We start from the raw sequence: 18393 nt of genomic DNA on the forward strand, positions 1-18393 counted from the left end.
AAATGGTGGAGCGCTGGCTCAGCGTGTAAGTGGTAGCAGGATCGATGCCTGCATTCTCCAGTGTTCCTTTTAACAGTGTGTCCACCAGAGAGGCCAAAACGAAAACTAGAACTATCAAAATCCAACCCAAAAGTCACTGTATCTGCCTGGTTTCAAACCAGGGACCTTTTGCGTGTAAAGCAAACGTAATAACCACTACACTACAGAAACCAGGCCCTGGGCAGTTGTGTGCTTGTGTCCTACAATGACAACGACAGGTTTCGGGACCAACGTCCCACCTGAAACTTTGTACCTCGGTCCTTGAAACAGAGTCAACATCGGTGGCTTTTGCAGCGTTGGTGACACAGGTGATAGCATAGCTGCCTCCAAGCTGTTGCCCCGGGTCGGTTTCCAGGCAAACGCAGGACCTTTGGTTCATCTCACTTGGCAAAGATTTGTTTCGTACATTTTTACACTTCTATCGAAAGAACAGAATAAAAGACAACCTCTCCATCGGGGAATCCAATCCCGGTCTTCCGTGTGAAAGGCATAGATACTGTCCACTTCACTGCTTACGAAGGCATAGCTGGGTCCTATTTTGCATCAGACAACAATGCGGATCAGGGCTGAGGTAGCAGCTCTGCAGTTGTGTGCATCAGCCTGTCAAGCTGTTCCTTTCAGCAGTTTGACTCCTTTTGAAAGGAATCTCTTCATCTGTTTGAAGGACTTGGCCAGGTTACTGTGTATTGCACTTTCTGTGGTTAAGTGTGTAGCATTGGTGGTATAGTGGTGAGCATAGCTGCCTTCCAAGCAGTTGACCAGGGTTCGATTCCCGGCCAATGCATGGCTTTCGGCGCATTGTACTTGGCAACATTTTGCTTTTCAAGCTTTGGACGCCTCTGTCACGTCTGTCGTTAGAACCGAAAAAAATCACAATCTCCCCGTCGGGGAATCGAACCCCGGTCTTCCGCGTGACAGGCGGAGATACTATCCACTATACTAACGAGGAAGCCCGTGGGTGAGGTTCTTCAGCAACAGATGACAGTACGGATCTGGGCTGAGGTTGCAGATCTGCATCTTTCTGCATCAGTCTGTCATGCTCATTCTTTCAGAAGTCTGACTCCTTGTGAAAGGAAACTCTTTCTCAGTTGAAGGACTTGGTCAGGCATCTCAACATCTCAAATATTGTCAGCAAACACCATGCCCTTGAGTCACTACTGCACAGTGGCTTTTCTTTTCTGAAGCATGACATGGAGTACAAAGGCCACGCCCCTTTTTTGTCTTTTCGGAAAGACAGGATCCATCGGGATTTGAACTCGGAACGCTAGAATGAAAGTCCAGAGAGTGTAGGCGTAGACTGCCAGCGCTCTTTGACCTTGTAAATTGTTATGTTCTTGCCATGACAGGCAAACATCAAATTCTTCCCCAGGGGTAATTAGCTCAAATGGTGGAGCGCTGGCTCAGCGTGTAAGTGGTAGCAGGATCGATGCCTGCATTCTCCAGTGTTCCTTTTAACAGTGTGTCCGCCAGAGAGGCCAAAACGAAAACTAGAACTATCAAAATCCAACCCAAAAGTCACTGTTTCTGCCTGGTTTCGAGCCAGGGACCTTTCGCGTTTAAAGCGAATGTGATAACCACTACACTACAGAAACCAGGCCCTGGGCAGTTGTGAGCTTGTGTCCTACAATGACAACGACAGGTTTCGGGACCAACGTCCCACCTGAAACTTTGTACCTCGGTCCTTGAAACAGAGTCAACATCGGTGGCTTTTGCAGCGTTGGTGACACAGGTGATAGCATAGCTGCCTCCAAGCTGTTGCCCCGGGTCGGTTTCCAGGCAAACGCAGGACCTTTGGTTCGTCACACTTGGCAAAGATTTGTTTCGTACATTTTTACACTTCTGTCGAAAGAACAGAATAAAAGACAACCTCTCCATCGGGGAATCCAATCCCGGTCTTCCGCGTGAAAGGCATAGATACTGTCCACTTCACTGCTTACGAAGGCATAGCTGGGTCCTATTTTGCATCAGACAACAATGCGGATCAGGGCTGAGGTAGCAGCTCTGCAGTTGTGTGCATCAGCCTGTGAAACTGTTCCTTTCAGCAGTTTGACTCCTTTTGAAAGGAATCTCTTCATGTTTGAAGGACTTGGCCAGGTTACTGTGTATTGCACTTTCTGTGGTTAAGTGTGTAGCATTGGTGGTATAGTGGTGAGCATAGCTGCCTTCCAAGCAGTTGACCCGGGTTCGATTCCCGGCCAATGCATGGCTTTTGGCGCATTGTACTTGGCAACATTTTGCTTTTCAAGCTTTGGCCGCCTCTGTCACGTCTGTCGTTAGAACCGAAAAAAATCACAATCTCCCCGTCGGGGAATCGAACCCCAGTCTTCCGCGTGACAGGCGGAGATACTAACCACTATACTAACGAGGAAGCCCCTGGGTGAGGTTCTTCAGCAACAGATGACAGTACGGATCTGGGCTGAGGTTGCAGATCTGCATCTTTCTGCATCAGTCTGTCATGCTCATTCTTTCAGAAGTCTGACTCCTTGTGAAAGGAAACTCTTTCTCAGTTGAAGGACTTGGTCAGGCATCTCAACATCTCAAATATTGTCAGCAAACACCATGCCCTTGAGTCACTACTGCACAGTGGCTTTTCTTTTCTGAAGCATGACATGGAGTACAAAGGCCACGCCCCTTTTTTGTCTTTTCGGAAAGACAGGATCCATCGGGATTTGAACTCGGAACGCTAGAATGAAAGTCCAGAGAGTGTAGGCGTGGACTGCCAGCGCTCTTTGACCTTGTAAATTGTTATGTTCTTGCCATGACATGCAAACATCAAATTCTTCCCCAGGGGTAATTAGGTCAAATGGTGGAGCGCTGGCTCAGCGTGTAAGTGGTAGCAGGATCGATGCCTGCATTCTCCAGTGTTCCTTTTAACAGTGTGTCCGCCAGAGAGGCCAAAACGAAAACTAGAACTATCAAAATCCAACCCAAAAGTCACTGTTTCTGCCTGGTTTCGAACCAGGGACCTTTCGCGTGTAAAGCGAATGTGATAACCACTACACCACAGAAACCAGGCCCTGGGCAGTTGTGTGCTTGTGTCCTACAATGACAACGACAGGTTTCGGGACCAACGTCCCACCTGAAACTTTGTACCTCGGTCCTTGAAACAGAGTCAACATCGGTGGCTTTTGCAGCGTTGGTGACACAGGTGATAGCATAGCTGCCTCCAAGCTGTTGCCCCGGGTCGGTTTCCAGGCAAACGCAGGACCTTTGGTTCGTCACACTTGGCAAAGATTTGTTTCGTACATTTTTACACTTCTGTCGAAAGAACAGAATAAAAGACAACCTCTCCATCGGGGAATCCAATCCCGGTCTTCCGCGTGAAAGGCATAGATACTGTCCACTTCACTGCTTACGAAGGCATAGCTGGGTCCTATTTTGCATCAGACAACAATGCGGATCAGGGCTGAGGTAGCAGCTCTGCAGTTGTGTGCATCAGCCTGTGAAACTGTTCCTTTCAGCAGTTTGACTCCTTTTGAAAGGAATCTCTTCATCTGTTTGAAGGACTTGGCCAGGTTACTGTGTATTGCACTTTCTGTGGTTAAGTGTGTAGCATTGGTGGTATAGTGGTGAGCATAGCTGCCTTCCAAGCAGTTGACCCGGGTTCGATTCCCGGCCAATGCATGGCTTTTGGCGCATTGTACTTGGCAACATTTTGCTTTTCAAGCTTTGGCCGCCTCTGTCACGTCTGTCGTTAGAACCGAAAAAAATCACAATCTCCCCGTCGGGGAATCGAACCCCGGTCTTCCGCGTGACAGGCGGAGATACTAACCACTATACTAACTAGGAAGCCCCTGGGTGAGGTTCTTCAGCAACAGATGACAGTACGGATCTGGGCTGAGGTTGCAGATCTGCATCTTTCTGCATCAGTCTGTCATGCTCATTCTTTCAGAAGTCTGACTCCTTGTGAAAGGAAACTCTTTCTCAGTTGAAGGACTTGGTCAGGCATCTCAACATCTCAAATATTGTCAGCAAACACCATGCCCTTGAGTCACTACTGCACAGTGGCTTTTCTTTTCTGAAGCATGACATGGAGTACAAAGGCCACGCCCCTTTTTTGTCTTTTCGGAAAGACAGGATCCATCGGGATTTGAACTCGGAACGCTAGAATGAAAGTCCAGAGAGTGTAGGCGTGGACTGCCAGCGCTCTTTGACCTTGTAAATTGTTATGTTCTTGCCATGACAGGCAAACATCAAATTCTTCCCCAGGGGTAATTAGCTCAAATGGTGGAGCGCTGGCTCAGCGTGTAAGTGGTAGCAGGATCGATGCCTGCATTCTCCAGTGTTCCTTTTAACAGTGTGTCCGCCAGAGAGGCCAAAACGAAAACTAGAACTATCAAAATCCAACCCAAAAGTCACTGTTTCTGCCTGGTTTCGAACCAGGGACCTTTCGCGTGTAAAGCGAATGTGATAACCACTACACTACAGAAACCAGGCCCTGGGAAGTTGTGTGCTTGTGTCCTACAATGACAACGACAGGTTTCGGGACCAACGTCCCACCTGAAACTTTGTACCTCGGTCCTTGAAACAGAGTCAACATCGGTGGCTTTTGCAGCGTTGGTGACACAGGTGATAGCATAGCTGCCTCCAAGCTGTTGCCCCGGGTCGGTTTCCAGGCAAACGCAGGACCTTTGGTTCGTCACACTTGGCAAAGATTTGTTTCGTACATTTTTACACTTCTGTCGAAAGAACAGAATAAAAGACAACCTCTCCATCGGGGAATCCAATCCCGGTCTTCCGCGTGAAAGGCATAGATACTGTCCACTTCACTGCTTACGAAGGCATAGCTGGGTCCTATTTTGCATCAGACAACAATGCGGATCAGGGCTGAGGTAGCAGCTCTGCAGTTGTGTGCATCAGCCTGTGAAACTGTTCCTTTCAGCAGTTTGACTCCTTTTGAAAGGAATCTCTTCATCTGTTTGAAGGACTTGGCCAGGTTACTGTGTATTGCACTTTCTGTGGTTAAGTGTGTAGCATTGGTGGTATAGTGGTGAGCATAGCTGCCTTCCAAGCAGTTGACCCGGGTTCGATTCCCGGCCAATGCATGGCTTTTGGCGCATTGTACTTGGCAACATTTTGCTTTTCAAGCTTTGGCCGCCTCTGTCACGTCTGTCGTTAGAACCGAAAAAAATCACAATCTCCCCGTCTGGGAATCGAACCCCTGTCTTCCGCGTGACAGGCGGAGATACTAACCACTATACTAACGAGGAAGCCCCTGGGTGAGGTTCTTCAGCAACAGATGACAGTACGGATCTGGGCTGAGGTTGCAGATCTGCATCTTTCTGCATCAGTCTGTCATGCTCATTCTTTCAGAAGTCTGACTCCTTGTGAAAGGAAACTCTTTCTCAGTTGAAGGACTTGGTCAGGCATCTCAACATCTCAAATATTGTCAGCAAACACCATGCCCTTGAGTCACTACTGCACAGTGGCTTTTCTTTTCTGAAGCATGACATGGAGTACAAAGGCCACGCCCCTTTTTTGTCTTTTCGGAAAGACAGGATCCATCGGGATTTGAACTCGGAACGCTAGAATGAAAGTCCAGAGAGTGTAGGCGTGGACTGCCAGCGCTCTTTGACCTTGTAAATTGTTATGTTCTTGCCATGACAGGCAAACATCAAATTCTTCCCCAGGGGTAATTAGCTCAAATGGTGGAGCGCTGGCTCAGCGTGTAAGTGGTAGCAGGATCGATGCCTGCATTCTCCAGTGTTCCTTTTAACAGTGAGTCCGCCAGAGAGGCCAAAACGAAAACTAGAACTATCAAAATCCAACCCAAAAGTCACTGTTTCTGCCTGGTTTCGAACCAGGGACCTTTCGCGTGTAAAGTGAATGTGATAACCACTACACTACAGAAACCAGGCCCTGGGCAGTTGTGTGCTTGTGTCCTACAATGACAACGACAGGTTTCGGGACCAACGTCCCACCTGAAACTTTGTACCTCGGTCCTTGAAACAGAGTCAACATCGGTGGCTTTTGCAGCGTTGGTGACACAGGTGATAGCATAGCTGCCTCCAAGCTGTTGCCCCGGGTCGGTTTCCAGGCAAACGCAGGACCTTTGGGTCGTCACACTTGGCAAAGATTTGTTTCGTACATTTTTACACTTCTGTCGAAAGAACAGAATAAAAGACAACCTCTCCATCGGGGAATCCAATCCCGGTCTTCCGCGTGAAAGGCATAGATACTGTCCACTTCACTGCTTACGAAGGCATAGCTGGGTCCTATTTTGCATCAGACAACAATGCGGATCAGGGCTGAGGTAGCAGCTCTGCAGTTGTGTGCATCAGCCTGTGAAACTGTTCCTTTCAGCAGTTTGACTCCTTTTGAAAGGAATCTCTTCATCTGTTTGAAGGACTTGGCCAGGTTACTGTGTATTGCACTTTCTGTGGTTAAGTGTGTAGCATTGGTGGTATAGTGGTGAGCATAGCTGCCTTCCAAGCAGTTGACCCGGGTTCGATTCCCGGCCAATGCATGGCTTTTGGCGCATTGTACTTGGCAACATTTTGCTTTTCAAGCTTTGGCCGCCTCTGTCACGTCTGTCGTTAGAACCGAAAAAAATCACAATCTCCCCGTCGGGGAATCGAACCCCGGTCTTCCGCGTGACAGGCGGAGATACTAACCACTATACTAACTAGGAAGCCCCTGGGTGAGGTTCTTCAGCAACAGATGACAGTACGGATCTGGGCTGAGGTTGCAGATCTGCATCTTTCTGCATCAGTCTGTCATGCTCATTCTTTCAGAAGTCTGACTCCTTGTGAAAGGAAACTCTTTCTCAGTTGAAGGACTTGGTCAGGCATCTCAACATCTCAAATATTGTCAGCAAACACCATGCCCTTGAGTCACTACTGCACAGTGGCTTTTCTTTTCTGAAGCATGACATGGAGTACAAAGGCCACGCCCCTTTTTTGTCTTTTCGGAAAGACAGGATCCATCGGGATTTGAACTCGGAACGCTAGAATGAAAGTCCAGAGAGTGTAGGCGTGGACTGCCAGCGCTCTTTGACCTTGTAAATTGTTATGTTCTTGCCATGACAGGCAAACATCAAATTCTTCCCCAGGGGTAATTAGCTCAAATGGTGGAGCGCTGGCTCAGCGTGTAAGTGGTAGCAGGATCGATGCCTGCATTCTCCAGTGTTCCTTTTAACAGTGTGTCCGCCAGAGAGGCCAAAACGAAAACTAGAACTATCAAAATCCAACCCAAAAGTCACTGTTTCTGCCTGGTTTCGAACCAGGGACCTTTCGCGTGTAAAGCGAATGTGATAACCACTACACTACAGAAACCAGGCCCTGGGAAGTTGTGTGCTTGTGTCCTACAATGACAACGACAGGTTTCGGGACCAACGTCCCACCTGAAACTTTGTACCTCGGTCCTTGAAACAGAGTCAACATCGGTGGCTTTTGCAGCGTTGGTGACACAGGTGATAGCATAGCTGCCTCCAAGCTGTTGCCCCGGGTCGGTTTCCAGGCAAACGCAGGACCTTTGGTTCGTCACACTTGGCAAAGATTTGTTTCGTACATTTTTACACTTCTGTCGAAAGAACAGAATAAAAGACAACCTCTCCATCGGGGAATCCAATCCCGGTCTTCCGCGTGAAAGGCATAGATACTGTCCACTTCACTGCTTACGAAGGCATAGCTGGGTCCTATTTTGCATCAGACAACAATGCGGATCAGGGCTGAGGTAGCAGCTCTGCAGTTGTGTGCATCAGCCTGTGAAACTGTTCCTTTCAGCAGTTTGACTCCTTTTGAAAGGAATCTCTTCATCTGTTTGAAGGACTTGGCCAGGTTACTGTGTATTGCACTTTCTGTGGTTAAGTGTGTAGCATTGGTGGTATAGTGGTGAGCATAGCTGCCTTCCAAGCAGTTGACCCGGGTTCGATTCCCGGCCAATGCATGGCTTTTGGCGCATTGTACTTGGCAACATTTTGCTTTTCAAGCTTTGGCCGCCTCTGTCACGTCTGTCGTTAGAACCGAAAAAAATCACAATCTCCCCGTCTGGGAATCGAACCCCGGTCTTCCGCGTGACAGGCGGAGATACTAACCACTATACTAACGAGGAAGCCCCTGGGTGAGGTTCTTCAGCAACAGATGACAGTACGGATCTGGGCTGAGGTTGCAGATCTGCATCTTTCTGCATCAGTCTGTCATGCTCATTCTTTCAGAAGTCTGACTCCTTGTGAAAGGAAACTCTTTCTCAGTTGAAGGACTTGGTCAGGCATCTCAACATCTCAAATATTGTCAGCAAACACCATGCCCTTGAGTCACTACTGCACAGTGGCTTTTCTTTTCTGAAGCATGACATGGAGTACAAAGGCCACGCCCCTTTTTTGTCTTTTCGGAAAGACAGGATCCATCGGGATTTGAACTCGGAACGCTAGAATGAAAGTCCAGAGAGTGTAGGCGTGGACTGCCAGCGCTCTTTGACCTTGTAAATTGTTATGTTCTTGCCATGACAGGCAAACATCAAATTCTTCCCCAGGGGTAATTAGCTCAAATGGTGGAGCGCTGGCTCAGCGTGTAAGTGGTAGCAGGATCGATGCCTGCATTCTCCAGTGTTCCTTTTAACAGTGAGTCCGCCAGAGAGGCCAAAACGAAAACTAGAACTATCAAAATCCAACCCAAAAGTCACTGTTTCTGCCTGGTTTCGAACCAGGGACCTTTCGCGTGTAAAGTGAATGTGATAACCACTACACTACAGAAACCAGGCCCTGGGCAGTTGTGTGCTTGTGTCCTACAATGACAACGACAGGTTTCGGGACCAACGTCCCACCTGAAACTTTGTACCTCGGTCCTTGAAACAGAGTCAACATCGGTGGCTTTTGCAGCGTTGGTGACACAGGTGATAGCATAGCTGCCTCCAAGCTGTTGCCCCGGGTCGGTTTCCAGGCAAACGCAGGACCTTTGGGTCGTCACACTTGGCAAAGATTTGTTTCGTACATTTTTACACTTCTGTCGAAAGAACAGAATAAAAGACAACCTCTCCATCGGGGAATCCAATCCCGGTCTTCCGCGTGAAAGGCATAGATACTGTCCACTTCACTGCTTACGAAGGCATAGCTGGGTCCTATTTTGCATCAGACAACAATGCGGATCAGGGCTGAGGTAGCAGCTCTGCAGTTGTGTGCATCAGCCTGTGAAACTGTTCCTTTCAGCAGTTTGACTCCTTTTGAAAGGAATCTCTTCATCTGTTTGAAGGACTTGGCCAGGTTACTGTGTATTGCACTTTCTGTGGTTAAGTGTGTAGCATTGGTGGTATAGTGGTGAGCATAGCTGCCTTCCAAGCAGTTGACCCGGGTTCGATTCCTGGCCAATGCATGGCTTTTGGCGCATTGTACTTGGCAACATTTTGCTTTTCAAGCTTTGGCCGCCTCTGTCACGTCTGTCGTTAGAACCGAAAAAAATCACAATCTCCCCGTCGGGGAATCGAACCCCGGTCTTCCGCGTGACAGGCGGAGATACTAACCACTATACTAACTAGGAAGCCCCTGGGTGAGGTTCTTCAGCAACAGATGACAGTACGGATCTGGGCTGAGGTTGCAGATCTGCATCTTTCTGCATCAGTCTGTCATGCTCATTCTTTCAGAAGTCTGACTCCTTGTGAAAGGAAACTCTTTCTCAGTTGAAGGACTTGGTCAGGCATCTCAACATCTCAAATATTGTCAGCAAACACCATGCCCTTGAGTCACTACTGCACAGTGGCTTTTCTTTTCTGAAGCATGACATGGAGTACAAAGGCCACGCCCCTTTTTTGTCTTTTCGGAAAGACAGGATCCATCGGGATTTGAACTCGGAACGCTAGAATGAAAGTCCAGAGAGTGTAGGCGTGGACTGCCAGCGCTCTTTGACCTTGTAAATTGTTATGTTCTTGCCATGACAGGCAAACATCAAATTCTTCCCCAGGGGTAATTAGCTCAAATGGTGGAGCGCTGGCTCAGCGTGTAAGTGGTAGCAGGATCGATGCCTGCATTCTCCAGTGTTCCTTTTAACAGTGTGTCCGCCAGAGAGGCCAAAACGAAAACTAGAACTATCAAAATCCAACCCAAAAGTCACTGTTTCTGCCTGGTTTCGAACCAGGGACCTTTCGCATGTAAAGCGAATGTGATAACCACTACACTACAGAAACCAGGCCCTGGGAAGTTGTGTGCTTGTGTCCTACAATGACAACGACAGGTTTCGGGACCAACGTCCCACCTGAAACTTTGTACCTCGGTCCTTGAAACAGAGTCAACATCGGTGGCTTTTGCAGCGTTGGTGACACAGGTGATAGCATAGCTGCCTCCAAGCTGTTGCCCCGGGTCGGTTTCCAGGCAAACGCAGGACCTTTGGTTCGTCACACTTGGCAAAGATTTGTTTCGTACATTTTTACACTTCTGTCGAAAGAACAGAATAAAAGACAACCTCTCCATCGGGGAATCCAATCCCGGTCTTCCGCGTGAAAGGCATAGATACTGTCCACTTCACTGCTTACGAAGGCATAGCTGGGTCCTATTTTGCATCAGACAACAATGCGGATCAGGGCTGAGGTAGCAGCTCTGCAGTTGTGTGCATCAGCCTGTGAAACTGTTCCTTTCAGCAGTTTGACTCCTTTTGAAAGGAATCTCTTCATCTGTTTTAAGGACTTGGCCAGGTTACTGTGTATTGCACTTTCTGTGGTTAAGTGTGTAGCATTGGTGGTATAGTGGTGAGCATAGCTGCCTTCCAAGCAGTTGACCCGGGTTCGATTCCCGGACAATGCATGGCTTTTGGCGCATTGTACTTGGCAACATTTTGCTTTTCAAGCTTTGGCCGCCTCTGTCACGTCTGTCGTTAGAACCGAAAAAAATCACAATCTCCCCGTCGGGGAATCGAACCCCGGTCTTCCGCGTGACAGGCGGAGATACTAACCACTATACTAACGAGGAAGCCCCTGGGTGAGGTTCTTCAGCAACAGATGACAGTACGGATCTGGGCTGAGGTTGCAGATCTGCATCTTTCTGCATCAGTCTGTCATGCTCATTCTTTCAGAAGTCTGACTCCTTGTGAAAGGAAACTCTTTCTCAGTTGAAGGACTTGGTCAGGCATCTCAACATCTCAAATATTGTCAGCAAACACCATGCCCTTGAGTCACTACTGCACAGTGGCTTTTCTTTTCTGAAGCATGACATGGAGTACAAAGGCCACGCCCCTTTTTTGTCTTTTCGGAAAGACAGGATCCATCGGGATTTGAACTCGGAACGCTAGAATGAAAGTCCAGAGAGTGTAGGCGTGGACTGCCAGCGCTCTTTGACCTTGTAAATTGTTATGTTCTTGCCATGACAGGCAAACATCAAATTCTTCCCCAGGGGTAATTAGCTCAAATGGTGGAGCGCTGGCTCAGCGTGTAAGTGGTAGCAGGATCGATGCCTGCATTCTCCAGTGTTCCTTTTAACAGTGAGTCCGCCAGAGAGGCCAAAACGAAAACTAGAACTATCAAAATCCAACCCAAAAGTCACTGTTTCTGCCTGGTTTCGAACCAGGGACCTTTCGCGTGTAAAGTGAATGTGATAACCACTACACTACAGAAACCAGGCCCTGGGCAGTTGTGTGCTTGTGTCCTACAATGACAACGACAGGTTTCGGGACCAACGTCCCACCTGAAACTTTGTACCTCGGTCCTTGAAACAGAGTCAACATCGGTGGCTTTTGCAGCGTTGGTGACACAGGTGATAGCATAGCTGCCTCCAAGCTGTTGCCCCGGGTCGGTTTCCAGGCAAACGCAGGACCTTTGGGTCGTCACACTTGGCAAAGATTTGTTTCGTACATTTTTACACTTCTGTCGAAAGAACAGAATAAAAGACAACCTCTCCATCGGGGAATCCAATCCCGGTCTTCCGCGTGAAAGGCATAGATACTGTCCACTTCACTGCTTACGAAGGCATAGCTGGGTCCTATTTTGCATCAGACAACAATGCGGATCAGGGCTGAGGTAGCAGCTCTGCAGTTGTGTGCATCAGCCTGTGAAACTGTTCCTTTCAGCAGTTTGACTCCTTTTGAAAGGAATCTCTTCATCTGTTTGAAGGACTTGGCCAGGTTACTGTGTATTGCACTTTCTGTGGTTAAGTGTGTAGCATTGGTGGTATAGTGGTGAGCATAGCTGCCTTCCAAGCAGTTGACCAGGGTTCGATTCCTGGCCAATGCATGGCTTTTGGCGCATTGTACTTGGCAACATTTTGCTTTTCAAGCTTTGGCCGCCTCTGTCACGTCTGTCGTTAGAACCGAAAAAAATCACAATCTCCCCGTCGGGGAATCGAACCCCGGTCTTCCGCGTGACAGGCGGAGATACTAACCACTATACTAACTAGGAAGCCCCTGGGTGAGGTTCTTCAGCAACAGATGACAGTACGGATCTGGGCTGAGGTTGCAGATCTGCATCTTTCTGCATCAGTCTGTCATGCTCATTCTTTCAGAAGTCTGACTCCTTGTGAAAGGAAACTCTTTCTCAGTTGAAGGACTTGGTCAGGCATCTCAACATCTCAAATATTGTCAGCAAACACCATGCCCTTGAGTCACTACTGCACAGTGGCTTTTCTTTTCTGAAGCATGACATGGAGTACAAAGGCCACGCCCCTTTTTTGTCTTTTCGGAAAGACAGGATCCATCGGGATTTGAACTCGGAACGCTAGAATGAAAGTCCAGAGAGTGTAGGCGTGGACTGCCAGCGCTCTTTGACCTTGTAAATTGTTATGTTCTTGCCATGACAGGCAAACATCAAATTCTTCCCCAGGGGTAATTAGCTCAAATGGTGGAGCGCTGGCTCAGCGTGTAAGTGGTAGCAGGATCGATGCCTGCCTTCTCCAGTGTTCCTTTTAACAGTGTGTCCGCCAGAGAGGCCAAAACGAAAACTAGAACTATCAAAATCCAACCCAAAAGTCACTGTTTCTGCCTGGTTTCGAACCAGGGACCTTTCGCGTGTAAAGCGAATGTGATAACCACTACACTACAGAAACCAGGCCCTGGGAAGTTGTGTGCTTGTGTCCTACAATGACAACGACAGGTTTCGGGACCAACGTCCCACCTGAAACTTTGTACCTCGGTCCTTGAAACAGAGTCAACATCGGTGGCTTTTGCAGCGTTGGTGACACAGGTGATAGCATAGCTGCCTCCAAGCTGTTGCCCCGGGTCGGTTTCCAGGCAAACGCAGGACCTTTGGTTCGTCACACTTGGCAAAGATTTGTTTCGTACATTTTTACACTTCTGTCGAAAGAACAGAATAAAAGACAACCTCTCCATCGGGGAATCCAATCCCGGTCTTCCGCGTGAAAGGCATAGATACTGTCCACTTCACTGCTTACGAAGGCATAGCTGGGTCCTATTTTGCATCAGACAACAATGCGGATCAGGGCTGAGGTAGCAGCTCTGCAGTTGTGTGCATCAGCCTGTGAAACTGTTCCTTTCAGCAGTTTGACTCCTTTTGAAAGGAATCTCTTCATCTGTTTTAAGGACTTGGCCAGGTTACTGTGTATTGCACTTTCTGTGGTTAAGTGTGTAGCATTGGTGGTATAGTGGTGAGCATAGCTGCCTTCCAAGCAGTTGACCCGGGTTCGATTCCCGGACAATGCATGGCTTTTGGCGCATTGTACTTGGCAACATTTTGCTTTTCAAGCTTTGGCCGCCTCTGTCACGTCTGTCGTTAGAACCGAAAAAAATCACAATCTCCCCGTCGGGGAATCGAACCCCCGGTCTTCCGCGTGACAGGCGGAGATACTAACCACTATACTAACGAGGAAGCCCGTGGGTGAGGTTCTTCAGCAACAGATGACAGTACGGATCTGGGCTGAGGTTGCAGATCTGCATCTTTCTGCATCAGTCTGTCATGCTCATTCTTTCAGAAGTATGACTCCTTGTGAAAGGAAACTCTTTCTCAGTTGAAGGACTTGGTCAGGCATCTCAACATCTCAAATATTGTCAGCAAACACCATGCCCTTGAGTCACTACTGCACAGTGGCTTTTCTTTTCTGAAGCATGACATGGAGTACAAAGGCCACGCCCCTTTTTTGTCTTTTCGGAAAGACAGGATCCATCGGGATTTGAACTCGGAACGCTAGAATGAAAGTCCAGAGAGTGTAGGCGTGGACTGCCAGCGCTCTTTGACCTTGTAAATTGTTATGTTCTTGCCATGACAGGCAAACATCAAATTCTTCCCCAGGGGTAATTAGCTCAAATGGTGGAGCGCTGGCTCAGCGTGTAAGTGGTAGCAGGATCGATGCCTGCATTCTCCAGTGTTCCTTTTAACAGTGAGTCCGCCAGAGAGGCCAAAACGAAAACTAGAACTATCAAAATCCAACCCAAAAGTCATTGTTTCTGCCTGGTTTCGAGCCAGGGACCTTTCGCGTGTAAAGCGAACGTGATAACCACTACACTACAGAAACCAGGCCCTGGGCAGTTGTGTGCTTGTGTCCTACAATGACAACGACAGGTTTCGGGACCAACGTCCCACCTGAAACTTTGTACCTTGGTCCTTGAAACAGAGTCAACATCGGTGGCTTTTGCAGCGTTGGTGACACAGGTGATAGCATAGCTGCCTCCAAGCTGTTGCCCCGGGTCGGTTTCCAGGCAAACGCAGGACCTTTGGTTCGTCACACTTGGCAAAGATTTGTTTCGTACATTTTTACACTTCTGTCGAAAGAACAGAATAAAAGACAACCTCTCCATCGGGGAATCCAATCCCGGTCTTCCGCGTGAAAGGCATAGATACTGTCCACTTCACTGCTTACGAAGGCATAGCTGGGTCCTATTTTGCATCAGACAACAATGCGGATCAGGGCTGAGGTAGCAGCTCTGCAGTTGTGTGCATCAGCCTGTGAAACTGTTCCTTTCAGCAGTTTGACTCCTTTTGAAAGGAATCTCTTCATCTGTTTGAAGGACTTGGCCAGGTTACTGTGTATTGCACTTTCTGTGGTTAAGTGTGTAGCATTGGTGGTATAGTGGTGAGCATAGCTGCCTTCCAAGCAGTTGACCCGGGTTCGATTCCCGGCCAATGCATGGCTTTTGGCGCATTGTACTTGGCAACATTTTGCTTTTCAAGCTTTGGCCGCCTCTGTCACGTCTGTCGTTAGAACCGAAAAAAATCACAATCTCCCCGTCGGGGAATCGAACCCCGGTATTCCGCGTGACAGGCGGAGATACTAACCACTATACTAACGAGGAAGCCCCTGGGTGAGGTTCTTCAGCAACAGATGACAGTACGGATCTGGGCTGAGGTTGCAGATCTGCATCTTTCTGCATCAGTCTGTCATGCTCATTCTTTCAGAAGTCTGACTCCTTGTGAAAGGAAACTCTTTCTCAGTTGAAGGACTTGGTCAGGCATCTCAACATCTCAAATATTGTCAGCAAACACCATGCCCTTGAGTCACTACTGCACAGTGGCTTTTCTTTTCTGAAGCATGACATGGAGTACAAAGGCCACGCCCCTTTTTTGTCTTTTCGGAAAGACAGGATCCATCGGGATTTGAACTCGGAACGCTAGAATGAAAGTCCAGAGAGTGTAGGCGTGGACTGCCAGCGCTCTTTGACCTTGTAAATTGTTATGTTCTTGCCATGACAGGCAAACATCAAATTCTTCCCCAGGGGTAATTAGCTCAAATGGTGGAGCGCTGGCTCAGCGTGTAAGTGGTAGCAGGATCGATGCCTGCATTCTCCAGTGTTCCTTTTAACAGTGTGTCTGCCAGAGAGGCCAAAACGAAAACTAGAACTATCAAAATCCAACCCAAAAGTCACTGTTTCTGCCTGGTTTCGAACCAGGGACCTTTCGCGTGTAAAGCGAATGTGATAACCACTACACTACAGAAACCAGGCCCTGGGAAGTTGTGTGCTTGTGTCCTACAATGACAACGACAGGTTTCGGGACCAACGTCCCACCTGAAACTTTGTACCTCGGTCCTTGAAACAGAGTCAACATCGGTGGCTTTTGCAGCGTTGGTGACACAGGTGATAGCATAGCTGCCTCCAAGCTGTTGCCCCGGGTCGGTTTCCAGGCAAACGCAGGACCTTTGGTTCGTCACACTTGGCAAAGATTTGTTTCGTACATTTTTACAGTTCTGTCGAAAGAACAGAATAAAAGACAACCTCTCCATCGGGGAATCCAATCCCGGTCTTCCGCGTGAAAGGCATAGATACTGTCCACTTCACTGCTTACGAAGGCATAGCTGGGTCCTATTTTGCATCAGACAACAATGCGGATCAGGGCTGAGGTAGCAGCTCTGCAGTTGTGTGCATCAGCCTGTGAAACTGTTCCTTTCAGCAGTTTGACTCCTTTTGAAAGGAATCTCTTCATCTGTTTGAAGGACTTGGCCAGGTTACTGTGTATTGCACTTTCTGTGGTTAAGTGTGTCGCATTGGTGGTATAGTGGTGAGCATAGCTGCCTTCCAAGCAGTTGACCCGGGTTCGATTCCCGGCCAATGCATGGCTTTTGGCGCATTGTACTTGGCAACATTTTGCTTTTCAAGCTTTGGCCGCCTCTGTCACGTCTGTCGTTAGAACCGAAAAAAATCACAATCTCCCCGTCGGGGAATCGAACCCCGGTCTTCCGCGTGACAGGCGGAGATACTAACCACTATACTAACGAGGAAGCCCCTGGGTGAGGTTCTTCAGCAACAGATGACAGTACGGATCTGGGCTGAGGTTGCAGATCTGCATCTTTCTGCATCAGTCTGTCATGCTCATTCTTTCAGAAGTCTGACTCCTTGTGAAAGGAAACTCTTTCTCAGTTGAAGGACTTGGTCAGGCATCTCAACATCTCAAATATTGTCAGCAAACACCATGCCCTTGAGTCACTACTGCACAGTGGCTTTTCTTTTCTGAAGCATGACATGGAGTACAAAGGCCACGCCCCTTTTTTGTCTTTTCGGAAAGACAGGATCCATCGGGATTTGAACTCGGAACGCTAGAATGAAAGTCCAGAGAGTGTAGGCGTGGACTGCCAGCGCTCTTTGACCTTGTAAATTGTTATGTTCTTGCCATGACAGGCAAACATCAAATTCTTCCCCAGGGGTAATTAGCTCAAATGGTGGAGCGCTGGCTCAGCGTGTAAGTGGTAGCAGGATCGATGCCTGCATTCTCCAGTGTTCCTTTTAACAGTGAGTCCGCCAGAGAGGCCAAAACGAAAACTAGAACTATCAAAATCCAACCCAAAAGTCACTGTTTCTGCCTGGTTTCGAACCAGGGACCTTTCGCGTGTAAAGCAAATGTGATAAGCACTACACTACAGAAACCAGGCCCTGGGCAGTTGTGTGCTTGTGTCCTACAATGACAACGACAGGTTTCGGGACCAACGTCCCACCTGAAACTTTGTACCTCGGTCCTTGAAACAGAGTCAACATCGGTGGCTTTTGCAGCGTTGGTGACACAGGTGATAGCATAGCTGCCTCCAAGCTGTTGCCCCGGGTCGGTTTCCAGGCAAACGCAGGACCTTTGGTTCGTCACACTTGGCAAAGATTTGTTTCGTACATTTTTACACTTCTGTCGAAAGAACAGAATAAAAGACAACCTCTCCATCGGGGAATCCAATCCCGGTCTTCCGCGTGAAAGGCATAGATACTGTCCACTTCACTGCTTACGAAGGCATAGCTGGGTCCTATTTTGCATCAGACAACAATGCGGATCAGGGCTGAGGTAGCAGCTCTGCAGTTGTGTGCATCAGCCTGTGAAACTGTTCCTTTCAGCAGTTTGACTCCTTTTGAAAGGAATCTCTTCATCTGTTTGAAGGACTTGGCCAGGTTACTGTGTATTGCACTTTCTGTGGTTAAGTGTGTAGCATTGGTGGTATAGTGGTGAGCATAGCTGCCTTCCAAGCAGTTGACCCGGGTTCGATTCCCGGCCAATGCATGGCTTTTGGCGCATTGTACTTGGCAACATTTTGCTTTTCAAGCTTTGGCCGCCTCTGTCACGTCTGTCGTTAGAACCGAAAAAAATCACAATCTCCCCGTCGGGGAATCGAACCCCGGTCTTCCGCGTGACAGGCGGAGATACTAACCACTATACTAACGAGGAAGCCACTGGGTGAGGTTCTTCAGCAACAGATGACAGTACGGATCTGGGCTGAGGTTGCAGATCTGCATCTTTCTGCATCAGTCTGTCATGCTCATTCTTTCAGAAGTCTGACTCCTTGTGAAAGGAAACTCTTTCTCAGTTGAAGGACTTGGTCAGGCATCTCAACAACTCAAATATTGTCAGCAAACACCATGCCCTTGAGTCACTACTGCACAGTGGCTTTTCTTTTCTGAAGCATGACATGGAGTACAAAGGCCACGCCCCTTTTTTGTCTTTTCGGAAAGACAGGATCCATCGGGATTTGAACTCGGAACGCTAGAATGAAAGTCCAGAGAGTGTAGGCGTGGACTGCCA

At 48.3% G+C, this 18393-nt stretch overlaps 29 non-coding genes across 29 annotated transcripts; 12 read left to right on the forward strand and 17 right to left on the reverse strand.

Annotated features, from left to right (window-relative positions):
- Nucleotides 1–137: 137 nt before the first annotated feature.
- Nucleotides 138–210, reverse strand: trnav-uac (transfer RNA valine (anticodon UAC)). Its single transcript has one exon. It is a non-coding gene; the product is annotated as a tRNA-Val (tRNA).
- Nucleotides 211–751: 541 nt separating this feature from the next.
- Nucleotides 752–823, forward strand: trnag-ucc (transfer RNA glycine (anticodon UCC)). The gene has a single exon. It is a non-coding gene; the product is annotated as a tRNA-Gly (tRNA).
- Nucleotides 824–916: 93 nt separating this feature from the next.
- Nucleotides 917–988, reverse strand: trnad-guc (transfer RNA aspartic acid (anticodon GUC)). Its single transcript has one exon. It is a non-coding gene; the product is annotated as a tRNA-Asp (tRNA).
- Nucleotides 989–1558: 570 nt separating this feature from the next.
- Nucleotides 1559–1631, reverse strand: trnal-uaa (transfer RNA leucine (anticodon UAA)). Its single transcript has one exon. It is a non-coding gene; the product is annotated as a tRNA-Leu (tRNA).
- A 539-nt stretch (nucleotides 1632–2170) lies between these two features.
- On the forward strand, nucleotides 2171–2242 carry trnag-ucc (transfer RNA glycine (anticodon UCC)). Its single transcript has one exon. It is a non-coding gene; the product is annotated as a tRNA-Gly (tRNA).
- Nucleotides 2243–2977: 735 nt separating this feature from the next.
- trnav-uac (transfer RNA valine (anticodon UAC)) lies at nucleotides 2978–3050 on the reverse strand. The gene has a single exon. It is a non-coding gene; the product is annotated as a tRNA-Val (tRNA).
- A 541-nt stretch (nucleotides 3051–3591) lies between these two features.
- Nucleotides 3592–3663, forward strand: trnag-ucc (transfer RNA glycine (anticodon UCC)). Its single transcript has one exon. It is a non-coding gene; the product is annotated as a tRNA-Gly (tRNA).
- Nucleotides 3664–4398: 735 nt separating this feature from the next.
- trnav-uac (transfer RNA valine (anticodon UAC)) lies at nucleotides 4399–4471 on the reverse strand. The gene has a single exon. It is a non-coding gene; the product is annotated as a tRNA-Val (tRNA).
- Nucleotides 4472–5012: 541 nt separating this feature from the next.
- On the forward strand, nucleotides 5013–5084 carry trnag-ucc (transfer RNA glycine (anticodon UCC)). Its single transcript has one exon. It is a non-coding gene; the product is annotated as a tRNA-Gly (tRNA).
- A 735-nt stretch (nucleotides 5085–5819) lies between these two features.
- On the reverse strand, nucleotides 5820–5892 carry trnav-uac (transfer RNA valine (anticodon UAC)). The gene has a single exon. It is a non-coding gene; the product is annotated as a tRNA-Val (tRNA).
- A 541-nt stretch (nucleotides 5893–6433) lies between these two features.
- trnag-ucc (transfer RNA glycine (anticodon UCC)) lies at nucleotides 6434–6505 on the forward strand. Its single transcript has one exon. It is a non-coding gene; the product is annotated as a tRNA-Gly (tRNA).
- Nucleotides 6506–7240: 735 nt separating this feature from the next.
- trnav-uac (transfer RNA valine (anticodon UAC)) lies at nucleotides 7241–7313 on the reverse strand. Its single transcript has one exon. It is a non-coding gene; the product is annotated as a tRNA-Val (tRNA).
- A 541-nt stretch (nucleotides 7314–7854) lies between these two features.
- Nucleotides 7855–7926, forward strand: trnag-ucc (transfer RNA glycine (anticodon UCC)). Its single transcript has one exon. It is a non-coding gene; the product is annotated as a tRNA-Gly (tRNA).
- Nucleotides 7927–8661: 735 nt separating this feature from the next.
- On the reverse strand, nucleotides 8662–8734 carry trnav-uac (transfer RNA valine (anticodon UAC)). The gene has a single exon. It is a non-coding gene; the product is annotated as a tRNA-Val (tRNA).
- A 541-nt stretch (nucleotides 8735–9275) lies between these two features.
- trnag-ucc (transfer RNA glycine (anticodon UCC)) lies at nucleotides 9276–9347 on the forward strand. The gene has a single exon. It is a non-coding gene; the product is annotated as a tRNA-Gly (tRNA).
- Nucleotides 9348–10082: 735 nt separating this feature from the next.
- Nucleotides 10083–10155, reverse strand: trnav-uac (transfer RNA valine (anticodon UAC)). The gene has a single exon. It is a non-coding gene; the product is annotated as a tRNA-Val (tRNA).
- A 541-nt stretch (nucleotides 10156–10696) lies between these two features.
- On the forward strand, nucleotides 10697–10768 carry trnag-ucc (transfer RNA glycine (anticodon UCC)). The gene has a single exon. It is a non-coding gene; the product is annotated as a tRNA-Gly (tRNA).
- Nucleotides 10769–10861: 93 nt separating this feature from the next.
- Nucleotides 10862–10933, reverse strand: trnad-guc (transfer RNA aspartic acid (anticodon GUC)). Its single transcript has one exon. It is a non-coding gene; the product is annotated as a tRNA-Asp (tRNA).
- A 570-nt stretch (nucleotides 10934–11503) lies between these two features.
- Nucleotides 11504–11576, reverse strand: trnav-uac (transfer RNA valine (anticodon UAC)). The gene has a single exon. It is a non-coding gene; the product is annotated as a tRNA-Val (tRNA).
- Nucleotides 11577–12924: 1348 nt separating this feature from the next.
- trnav-uac (transfer RNA valine (anticodon UAC)) lies at nucleotides 12925–12997 on the reverse strand. The gene has a single exon. It is a non-coding gene; the product is annotated as a tRNA-Val (tRNA).
- Nucleotides 12998–13538: 541 nt separating this feature from the next.
- trnag-ucc (transfer RNA glycine (anticodon UCC)) lies at nucleotides 13539–13610 on the forward strand. The gene has a single exon. It is a non-coding gene; the product is annotated as a tRNA-Gly (tRNA).
- Nucleotides 13611–14346: 736 nt separating this feature from the next.
- On the reverse strand, nucleotides 14347–14419 carry trnav-uac (transfer RNA valine (anticodon UAC)). The gene has a single exon. It is a non-coding gene; the product is annotated as a tRNA-Val (tRNA).
- A 541-nt stretch (nucleotides 14420–14960) lies between these two features.
- Nucleotides 14961–15032, forward strand: trnag-ucc (transfer RNA glycine (anticodon UCC)). The gene has a single exon. It is a non-coding gene; the product is annotated as a tRNA-Gly (tRNA).
- Nucleotides 15033–15767: 735 nt separating this feature from the next.
- Nucleotides 15768–15840, reverse strand: trnav-uac (transfer RNA valine (anticodon UAC)). The gene has a single exon. It is a non-coding gene; the product is annotated as a tRNA-Val (tRNA).
- Nucleotides 15841–16381: 541 nt separating this feature from the next.
- Nucleotides 16382–16453, forward strand: trnag-ucc (transfer RNA glycine (anticodon UCC)). The gene has a single exon. It is a non-coding gene; the product is annotated as a tRNA-Gly (tRNA).
- Nucleotides 16454–16546: 93 nt separating this feature from the next.
- Nucleotides 16547–16618, reverse strand: trnad-guc (transfer RNA aspartic acid (anticodon GUC)). The gene has a single exon. It is a non-coding gene; the product is annotated as a tRNA-Asp (tRNA).
- Nucleotides 16619–17188: 570 nt separating this feature from the next.
- Nucleotides 17189–17261, reverse strand: trnav-uac (transfer RNA valine (anticodon UAC)). Its single transcript has one exon. It is a non-coding gene; the product is annotated as a tRNA-Val (tRNA).
- Nucleotides 17262–17802: 541 nt separating this feature from the next.
- Nucleotides 17803–17874, forward strand: trnag-ucc (transfer RNA glycine (anticodon UCC)). Its single transcript has one exon. It is a non-coding gene; the product is annotated as a tRNA-Gly (tRNA).
- A 93-nt stretch (nucleotides 17875–17967) lies between these two features.
- trnad-guc (transfer RNA aspartic acid (anticodon GUC)) lies at nucleotides 17968–18039 on the reverse strand. Its single transcript has one exon. It is a non-coding gene; the product is annotated as a tRNA-Asp (tRNA).
- Between the last annotated feature and the right edge of the window lie 354 nt (nucleotides 18040–18393).

Source organism: Salminus brasiliensis, chromosome 2 (genome assembly GCF_030463535.1).
Source record: "Salminus brasiliensis chromosome 2, fSalBra1.hap2, whole genome shotgun sequence".
Classification (NCBI taxonomy): Eukaryota; Metazoa; Chordata; class Actinopteri; order Characiformes; family Bryconidae; genus Salminus; species Salminus brasiliensis.